An 11,412-nucleotide genomic window follows, 5' to 3' on the forward strand; every position below is an offset into this window, starting at 1 on the left:
CGCACTGATTTGGAACGCGGCCGCGCTGGTTAACCTGGAAATACTGGCTCACTGAACATAGCCACGCGGACCGCGCATAGATGATCGTGGCCGCGCGGCTTCCACTACGGACCATGCTAAGGCGACCGCGGCCGCGCAGCACGCACCGCGGACCGCGCTAAGGCAACCACGGGCGCGCTGGAGCCTGCAAATTCCTGAACCTGCAACATCTGATATTTTCTAAGTCTAAGATCTCCCGGGACCTACTCAAAAGCTCACCCGAGCCCTCGGGGCTCCAAACCGAACATACACATAAACTCAAAAACATCCTACGGACTCATCCGTGCGATCAAATCGCCCAAACAACATCATAAACATCAAATTAGGCCTCAAAACCCATGATTTCCTTCCAATTTTTCATAAAACATCAAGTTTAGAGTTTTAAGTCCAAAACACGTCAAACGACGTCCAAATTCAACCAAACTTTACAGCAAGTGCTTAACCGTACATAAGACTTGTACCGGGCGTCGGAACCAAAATACGAGCCCGATACCACAGTCTTTTAATAAAATTTCACTTTCCAATTCCTTAATTATTTTCAAAAAATAATTTCACATAAAAATTCATTTCTCGGACTTGGGACCTCGGAATAGATTCCAGGCATACACCCTAGTCCCATATTTTCCTACGGACCCTCCGGGATCGTCAAATCACTGGTCCGGGTCCGTTTGCCCAAAACGTTTACCAAAGTCAAACTTAATCAATTTAAATAACAAGATTTAACAATTTTTCTCACAAATTTCATATTTAAACTTTCCGGCTACGCGCCCGGACTGCGCACACAACTCGAGGCAACCCCAAATGAGGTTTCCAGGGCCTCAGAAGTACAGAGGGAGTAGGAATACAGGTGATGACCCTTTGGGTCGTCACATTCTCCACCTCTAAAACAATCGTTCGTCCTCGAACGGACAAATGAAGGAGTACCTGAGTCGGGGAAAAGATGGGGACAACGGCTCCGCATATCAGACTCGGACTCCCAGGTCGATGCCTCAGGAGGCTGACCTCTCCACTGAACACGAACAGAAGGAGAACTCTTGGATCTCAACTGACGAACCTGCCGGTCCAGAATAGCTACTGGCTCCTCCTCATAGGATAAGTCCTTGTCCAACTGGACAGTACTGAAATCTAACACGTGGGTAGGATCGCCGTGATACCTCCGAAGCATGGATACATGGAAAACTGGATGCACGGCTGATAAGCTGGGCGGCAACGCAAGTCTATAAGCCACCTCTCCCACTTGATCAAGAATCTCAAATGGGCGAATGTACCTAGGGCTAAGCATTCCCTTCTTCCCAAATCTCATCATGCCCTTCATAGGCGACACTTGGAGCAATACCCGCTCACCAACCATGAATGTTACATCTCGAACCTTACGGTCTGCATAACTCTTCTACCTAGACTGAGCTGAACGAGGCCTCTCCTGAATGATCTTGACCTTGTCCAAGGCCTCCTGAACCAAATCCGTACCTATCAACCGAGCCTCTCCCGGCTCAAACCATCCAACCGGAGACCGACGTCGCCTACCATATAAACCCTCATAAGGAGCCATCTGGATGCTCGACTGGTAGCTATTGTTGTAAGCAAACTCCGCCAAAGGCAAGAACTGATCCCACGAACCTCTAAAATCAATAAAACAAGCTTGGAGCATATCCTCCAAAATCTGAATAGTCCGCTCGGACTGACCGTCCGTCTAGGGATGAAATGCTGTGCTCAAGTCTACCTGTGTGCCCAACTCTCGCTGAACTGCTCTCCAGAAGCGTGAGGTAAACTGCATAACCCGATCCGAAATGATAGACACGGGCACACCATGAAGGCGAACAATCTCCCGAATATAGATCTCAGCGAACCTCTCAGAAGAATAGGAGACTGCCACAGGAATGAAATGTGCTGACTTGGTCAGCCTATCAACAATAACCCATATCGCGTCAAACATCTTCCGGGTCAATGGAAGTCCAGTAACAAAGTCCATAGTAATCCGCTCCCATTTCCACTCGAGAAGCTCAATCCTCTGATGTAAACCACCAGGCCTCTGATGCTTGTACTTAACCTGCTGACAATTCAAACAACGAGCCACATACGCTACGATATCCCTCTTCATCCTACGCCACCAATAATACTGTCGCAAGTCCTGATACATATTCGCGGCGCCCGAGTGAATAGAGTACCTGGAGCTATGGGCCTCCTCTAAAATCAACTCTCGAAGCCCATCCACATTTGGCACATAAACTCGCCCCTGCAATCTCAAAACTCCATCCGCATCGAAGATAACCTGCTTGGCACCTCCTCGCTGCACCTTGTCTCTAAGGACACATAAATGGGGATCATCAAACTGCCGATCACGGATACGCTCCAATAACGAAGAACGAGCAACCGTGCAAGCTAACACATGACTGGGCTCAGAAACATCCAGTCTCGCAAACTGATTGGCTAAAGCCTGAACATCTAAAGCAAGCGGCCTCTGACTGGCTGGAATATAAGCAAGACTGCCCATACTGGCTGACTTCCTACTCAATGCGTCGGCCACCACATTGGCCTTCCCCGGATGATATAAAATAGGGACATCATAATCCTTCAACAACTCCAACGACCTCCTCTGTCTAAAATTCAACTCCTTCTGCTTGAACAAGTACTGAAGACTTTTGTGGTCAGTGAACACCTCACATGCCGCGCCATACAAATAGTGCCTCCAAATCTTCAAGGCGTAGACAATGGCTGCCAACTTTAAATCATGCACTGGATAGTTTTTCTCATGAATCTTCAACTGCCTCGAAGCATAGGCTATAACCTTGCCATCCTGCATCAATACTGCACCAAGTCCAATACGGGAAGCATCACAATAGACGGTATAAGGCCCAGATCCTGTGGGCAAGACCAACACCGGTGCCGTAGTCAGGGCTATCTTGAGCTTCTGAAAGCTCGCCTCACACTCCTCCGACCATTTGAACTGGGCACCCTTTTGGGTCAACCTGATCATCGGGGCTACAATAGATGAAAACCCCTCCACAAACCGACGGTAGTAGCCTGCTAACCCCAAGAAACTCCGAATCTCCGTAGCTGATGCTGGTCTAGGCCAGTTCTTGACTGCCTCTATCTTCTTTGGGTCCACCTGAATACCCTCAGCTGATACAACGTGACCCAAAAATGCTACTGAACTCAGCCAGAACTCACACTTGGAGAACTTGGCATATAACTGACTATCCCTCAGAGTCTGAAGAACCACTCTAAGGTGCTGCTCGTGCTCCTCCTGGCTGTGGGAGTACACCAAAATATCATCAATAAAGACTATCACGAACATGTCCAAATATGGCCTGAACACTCGGTTCATCAACTCCGTGAATGCTGCTGGGGCATTGGTCAACCCAAACGACATGTCCAAGAACTCGTAATGCCCATACCGAGTACGGAAAGTTGTCTTAGGGACATCGGATGCCCTAATCCTCAACTGGTGGTAGCCAGATCTCAAGTCAATCTTGGAAAACACCCTGGCACCCTGAAGCTGGTCGAACAAATCATCAATCCTCGATAGTGGATACTTATTCTTAATTGTTACCTTGTTCAATTGCCGGTAATCTATACACATCCTCATCGATCCGTCCTTCTTCTTGACAAATAACACTGGCGCGCCCCAAGGCGAGACACTGGGTCTAACGAAACCCTTATCTAGCAAATCCTGCAACTGGTCTTTCAACTCCTTCAGCTCCGGCGGAGCCATACGATATGGCGGAATAGAAATAGGCTAGGTGCCTGGAGCCAAATCAATACAAAAATCGATGTCCCTGTCGGGGGGAATACCCGGCAGGTCTGAAGGAAAAACATCGAGAAACTCCCGGACAATAGGCACAGAATCTATGGGAGGGATCTCAGCACTGGAATCGCAAACATAGGCCAAGTAGGCCAAACATCCCTTGTCGACCATGCGTCGAGCCTTCACGTACGATATGACTCTACGGGTAGAATGACCTGGAGTCCCTCTCCACTCTAAGCGAGGCATACCCGGTAAAGCTAATGTCACAATCTTAGCATGGCAGTCCAAGATAGCGTGATAGGGTGATAACCAATCCATACCCAGAATGATATCAAAGTCGACCATATCTAAGAGCAACAAGTCTACTCGGGTCTCAAGACCCCCAATCACTACAACACACGAACGATGGACTCGGTTGACCACGATAGAGTCACCCACCGGTGTAGACACATATACCGGAATACCAAAGGCATCACTAGGCATGACCAAGCATGGTGCGAAATAAGATGAAACATATGAATACGTAGATCCTGGATCAAATAGTACTGAAGCATCTCGATCAAAAACCAGAACCGTACCTGTGATCACCGCATCTGAGGCCTCTACCTCGGGCCTAGCCTGGAGTGCATAGTAACGGGGCTAGGCCCCACCACCCTGAACTGTATCCCTAGGTCGATCTGCTGCTAGCTGACCTCCGCCCCTGGCGGTCTGAGCTCCACCTCTATGGCCTCTACCTCTACCTCTAGCTGGCTGTGGAGCATCCGGTGCCTGAATCATAAGACGGGGACCCTGCTGCTGCGACTGAGTACCCCTCAATCTCGGCCAAGCTCTCCTGATGTGACCATACTCACCACACTCATAACACCCCTCTGAACGTTGTGGCTGGCCCTGGCAACCTGAATGACCTCCACGGAAACTCTGAAGTGGTGGTGCGCTGATGGGAGCTGACGATACACTGAGGGACTACTGATCAGAATAATGCCCACGGAAACCACAATCACTTGGGGCACCTTCAGAAACCTTGAGGGCTGACTGGAAAGGCCTGGAGGGCTGACCCCTATCATAAGAATCCCTGCCTCCAGATGAGGCACCACTGAAACGACCTGAGTGACGGGGTCTCTTGTCTGCTCTATGGCTACCCCCCTGTGCCAGAACCATCTCAACTCGGCGGGCCACATTGGCCGCCTCCTGAAAGCTGATCTCACTACCAGTCTCCCTAGCCATCTGGAGACGAATCGGCTGAATCAAACCATCAATAAATCTCCTCACCCTCTCCCTCTCAGTGGGGTGTATGACAAGAGCATGGCGAGCTAGATCGATAAACCGGGTCTCATACTGAGTGACCGTCATAGACCCTTGTTGGAGGTGCCCAAACTGCCTCCGATAAGCATCCCTTTGAGTAACGGGAAGAAACTTCTCCAAAAACAACTCTGAAAACTGATCCTAAGTCAAAGACGGCGACCCCGCTGGTCTGGCTAAACAGAAATCCCTCCACCAAGTCTTGGCGGACCTAGATAAACGGAACGCAGCAAAATCAACTCCATTAGACTCCACAATGCCCATGTTCCGAAGAACCTCGTGGCAGCTATATATGAAATCCTGGGGGTCCTCAGTAGCACCGGATCTTACCTCTTTTGAAAGGAGTCAATAAAAAGTCAAAATATCTGAAAGTAGTAGTGAAGAGCTTGGTGAACCTGTCCAGCCTCCACAAAGCATCTGCGAACATAGCCGTGCCATCGTCGATCTGAGCAACTACCCCCGGCTGAATCGCCACGACTGACTGAACCTCCGGAATCTGACTCTGGGAGCTACCTGCTTCGGAGTACGTGTAGCAGGAGTCTAGGCTCCTCCTCCACCCTAAGAAGTGGCTGGTGCTACAGGAAGCAATCTCGCTCGGGTGACGCTCTCCATGAGGCCTACTAACCGGACCAAAGCGTCCTGAAGAACTGGGGTAGCTATAAACCCCTCTGGGACCTGAGTTGGGCCCACTGGCACTGCTGGTACTGGGGCCGGAACCTCCTCGTCAAGACCGACCTGAGGCTCTACCGCTGGTGCTGCTGCTCGGGGCTGAGCTCTGCCCCTACCTCGGCCTCTAGCACAGCCTCGTCCTCTGCCCCCAACGGGAGCTTCCTGGGGCTCAGACTGTTGGTCTGTAGATGAGAAAGCGCGTGTTCTCGCCATCTGCGAGGAAACAGAGTAGAAGTTCAATTAGTATTGAGAAACCAAACCGCACGACAAGAAAGAACAAAGGAGAGATTTTTCCTAACTTGGCAGCCTCTGGGGGATAAGTACAGACGTCTCCGTACCGATTCCTCACACTCTACTAAGCTTGTCCGTGAGTTGTGAGACCTATGTAACCTAGCTCTCTGATACCAACTTGTCACGACCCGGATTGCCCACCCTCGAGGGTTGTGATGGCGCCTACTAATAGGAGCTAGGCAAGCCAACTTAATTAACAATTTCATTAAACACCTGTTCCTTTTTAACAATTAATGGCATTAAATAAAGGCGACAGAATTAAAATCATTAGCGGAAGACTTAAATTTAGATAACTGAATAAAATACAGAAATTCCTACATACGTCTCTACCCCGGGACTGGAGTCACATACTCACGAACATCTAAGGAGTACTACATACAAAGTATGAAAGAACATAATCTGTTTATCTCGGGTACAATGAGATGACAGCCAAATGTAAAGATAGAAGGGAGACGCCGGGCCTGCGGACGCCTACAAGCTACCTCGGGTCTCTCTGGACTGAAGGTTTGCCCCCGTGCTAATGCTGTTGCTGCTGCTCAATACCTGGACCTGTGCAAAAATGCACAGAGTGTAGCATCAGCACAACCGACCCCATGTGCTGGTAAGTGTCTGGCCTAACCCCGCCGAAGTAGTGACGAGGCTAGACTGGACCCCACATAAACCTGTGCAATTATAAATACCCAAAGAAAATCGAAGTACAAGGCAACTAACAGTATGGGAGGAGAAACATGCTGTAGGGAGATAACAATATTAACAGTAAATCGAAAGTAATCAATCTACGTGCAATTTACAATTTAAGGCGAACAAGAAACTAATACCAACACTAAACACATTTGCATCAATGACTGTTGCGGCGCGCAACCCGATCCTAATACATTTCAACACTGTTGCGGCGTGCAACCCGATCCACAATTATCACTGTTGCAGCGTGCAACCCGATCCACAATAATCACTGTTGTGGCGTGCAACCCGATCCACAATTATCACTGTTGCGGCGTGCAACCCGATCCACAATGTCTACCTCTCAACCTTGCCCAAGCAACAGACACAAATAAAAGGCAGGGAGTGAACAAGTATTCGGAAGGAAATCCCAACAAGGGTACACAACAACCAATAATAACCATGCAAGAGCAAATCGTTATCTCTCTTTTTCTTTCATTATCATATCATAGTTCTCATTAGCACTCGTGGCCATCTACAAGGCATTTCTCATCACATATACTCTCACCATTGGACAACAGCTCCCGGGACGATGTGATCTTCTTCAATCGAAGATCCCAGATTAGCAAATGCGTCGGCTTCATTATTTTGCTCTCGAGGCATATGGTCCAGAGTTCCCCTCCTTGAAGCGGTGTAGAGTTACCTATAGCTTATCCAAGTACCGTTGCATTCTGTCTTCACGAACCTCGAAACTTTTGTTTACTTGGTTTACAACCAATAGAGAGTCGCACTTGGCCTCGATGACTTCTGCTCCCAAGCTTGTAGCTAGCTCAAGACATGCAATCATGGCCTCATACTCGACCTCATTGTTAGTTAATCTTGGAGGTCTGAAAGATTGCCTAATAGTATCACCTGTGGGTGGTTTCAAGATAATGTCGAGCCCGGACCCCTTCACATTCGAGGCACCGTCCGTGAAAAGTTGGGGTGGGCATTCGGTATTTCGGTTCGATATATAATAGTTTCCGTTCGGTATTTCATTATTCAGTTTATCAATTGTGTATACCAAATATCGTACCAAAGTATTTCGGTACGGTTCGGTAGTTATTATTTTGGTTCGGTACGGTTTCGGTTTAATATTCGTTAATAAAGAACAACAAAATGCTGATAAAATCCTACTTACACACACACTCCTAATCTGTTTCTAAACTTTAACATTGCACTAAAAAAAGTAAAAATAGCGTGCTGGCCTAAAACTTTAACATGGCACTAAAACACTTGAATTTGTTAATACCAACTAGTACCAAAAGTCCAAAATACCAACGGTAAATGTAGTAGAATAGAACAAACGATGGCACTAACAAAACCAAATATTCAGCACGTGTTGATGAATCAAACAACACTATGAACAATTTTAATTCGGGTTTTCAATTTCAAACTAACAACTAGAGCAGAATTATAACAAAGCAAACAAATGTAGACAACTATTGTAATCAATGTAAAGTCTAAAACCCATCTGCCTAATATCATCTCCATCTCTGTACAGTGTACACCTCCCATATAAAATAAAAGGAGAAATATTTCAAGTAAATTATGGAAGAAACATACCTTTCAAGTAAATTATGGAGGAGTGAGTGAGGAGTTGTGAGGAGTGAGTGAGGAGTTGACTGCCGTCGCCCGTCCCACCGTCTGTCGCTCGCTAGTCGCCCGTCTGAGGAGTTGTGTCGTCGCCCGTCTGCCCTAATTTTTATCTTCAAGTTCAGAGTTTACTGTTTAGATGAAGACGACTTTAGAAATTAGAAGTTTAGGTTTTAGTTTTAGAGTCTTTACTCTTTAGAGTTTAGACCCTAATAGAATTACTGGGCTTGGGCTAAGGCATTGGAGTGGGCTGGGAATTATAAAAAATTGTTGGGCATTGGGTAGGCCGGGCGCTGGGGTGGGCTGGGACCTGGGAATTATCTTAGAAGGTCTTTAAAATTCGGTTAATTCGATATTTCGGTATACCAAAATTTCAAGATCCTAATACCGAGAACCGTACCGAAATACCGAAAATGTAGTACCGAATTAGACCGAAATACTGGAAAAAACTGAAACCGAAATACTGAATTAATTCGGTTCGGTTCGGAATTCGATTTTTATGCCCACCCCTAGTGAAAAGGGTCCATACCCCTGATGATGTGCCCGAGTTTAGCAGGAGTTCTTTCTCTACTTCGGGTACGAGGGTCAGCGTAAAATCGGTCACGAAGTCATCTAGGATTTGAGACTTGATGGCCGCTCGGGGTTGATATTCGATATCGTACCCGCTAAGTTCGACGGCCTATTTGGCCAATCGGCCCGATAGCTCGGGCTTATGCAAAATATTTTGAAGGGGGTAAGTGGTTAATACATATATAGGATGACATTAAAAATATGGTTTTAACTTTCAAGATGCGCTTATCAATGCAAGTGCTAATTTTTCCAAGTGGGAGTACCTAGTTTCAGCATCTCCTAGAGTACGACTCACAAAATAGACAGGAAATTGCGTACCTTGCTCTTCTCAAACCAGTACCCCACCTACCGCTATCTCCGATACTGCCAAGTAGAGATAAAGCCTTTCATCTATCTTCGGGGTGTGGAGCAAAGGCGGGCTCGACAGATACCGCTTTAACTCTTCTAAGGCCTGTTGGCATTCCAGGGTCCATGTAAAATCCTTCTTCTTTTTGAGCAATGAGAAGAAATGGTGACTTCGATCTGATGACCTCGAAAATGAACCGGCCCAAAGCAGCTATTCGACCCGTCAACCTTTGCGCGGCTTTCACGCTATCCACGACCTTGATATCTTCTATGGCCTTGATTTTATCGGGGTTAAACTCGATACCTCGATTTGACACCATGAAGCCAAGGAATTTACCCGAACCGACTCCGAAGGCACATTTCTCCGGGTTAAGCTTCATGTTGTACTTCCTCAAGATTTCGAATGTTTCCTACAAATGAGCTAAATGGTCCTCTGCGCGCAGGGACTTAACCAACATGGCATCAATATAAACTTCTATTATTTTACCTATCTGTTCTTCGAACATTTTGTTAACTAAGCATTGGTACGTTGCTCCTGCATTTTTAAGCCCAAAGGGCATGACATTGTAACAATAAGTTCCAAATTTAGTAATGAATGAAGTCTTTTCCTGGTCTTCCGGGTACATCTGAATTTGATTGTACCCAGAGTAGGCATCGAGAAAAGTTAAGGTCTCGTGGCCAGCCGTGGCATCGATCATTCGGTCGATGATTGGCAACAGGAAAGAATCTTTCGGACATGCTTTGTTCAAGTCCTTATAGTCTACGCACATCCTAACTTGTTTCCTTTTTTACGAACTACTACTACGTTGGCTAACCACTCAGGGTACTTTACCTCCCGAATGGATCCTATTTTAAGAAGTTTGGTTACCTCGTCTTTTATGAAGGCATGTTTTACCTCGGACTGAGGTCTCCATTTTTGCTTCACCGCTTTGAACCTGGGATCGGTGCTTAGCCGATGTGTGGTGACTTCCGGTGGAATCCCTGTTGTGAGCACGTGATTTTTGCCCTATCTAAATTACTCCCATAATTTCAAAACAAAATAATTTCTTTTCATTATTTGCAATTTTGTGAATATTGTGGCATTTTGTGATTAATTGTTTGCATTTGTCTGTGCATTTTTATTTTGTTTAATTAATGAAAAATACAAAAATATGTGCATTTGCATTTAGGAGTTAATTTTGGCATGTTAGGATTAAGTAAGTAATTAAGTTATTTTATAAAAAAAGGAAAATTACAAAAATAGTTTAATTTGCATTTTTAAATTTTAAACTTTTAGTAGTTCTTCTAATTTGTTTTAGTTAATTGTGTTAATTATCATTTAGGTTTAATTAGTATTTTATTTAAGTTAATTAGGTTCTAAGAATTAATTTAGGAATTGATTTAATTTTGAAAAAAAAAAAGAAAAGAAAAGAAGAAGAAAAGAATTTTGGGGATAATTTGTTTTGAAATAAAAGAAGAGAAAGGAGAAATCAAGTTTGGGTTGTCCTTTAAAATCAAATATCCAGGCCCAATCTTTCACCCTTCAAACCCGTTAAGCCCAAATTCCACCCGACCCATCTCCTCACTCAAACGGAGCGTCGTCGTTCTGAGTTGATAACACCAAAGAGATCCTGGCTGTTCACCATCCATCATCCAATGGCCCAAATTCCCCCCCCCCCCTCATTACATTAATATGTCCAAATATCCTCAGAGACGGTTCAGTCTTCATCTCCAAACATCTCCCATCTCCATCTCTGTCCCTCAACCCTAATCCGCCATGGATGATGGTGTTTCAGCTCCCCAAATTCCACCAAAATAATCCCACAGAACCATTATCACACCCCCATTCCGACGCCGTTATTCTCTTTCCCAAACCGCTCAGCCTCTCTGAATCAGAGATCGAAATGGGTGATGGATTCCTCTTCATCTTCTTCTGTTGAACACCGCTCCAACCAGTTTTCTTGGCACTAAACATGTTGGAATCAACCAGCTTCGATTGAAGGCCAAGTAGATAAAAGGTCATTCGTGCATGAGGGGCGAAATTTTGTCATAAGCCTCCGATAGGTTTCAAACTCTAATCTGGGTTAGTTCTTTTTCACCTCCGTGATTTTCTTTCAATTGGTTCATCTTCCCCCTCATCCCCTTTCTTTCAGCTTGGTCAAAATTCATGGGGTATTTTG

Source organism: Nicotiana attenuata, unplaced genomic scaffold, assembly GCF_001879085.1.
Source record: "Nicotiana attenuata strain UT unplaced genomic scaffold, NIATTr2, whole genome shotgun sequence".
Lineage (NCBI taxonomy): Eukaryota > Viridiplantae > Streptophyta > Magnoliopsida > Solanales > Solanaceae > Nicotiana > Nicotiana attenuata.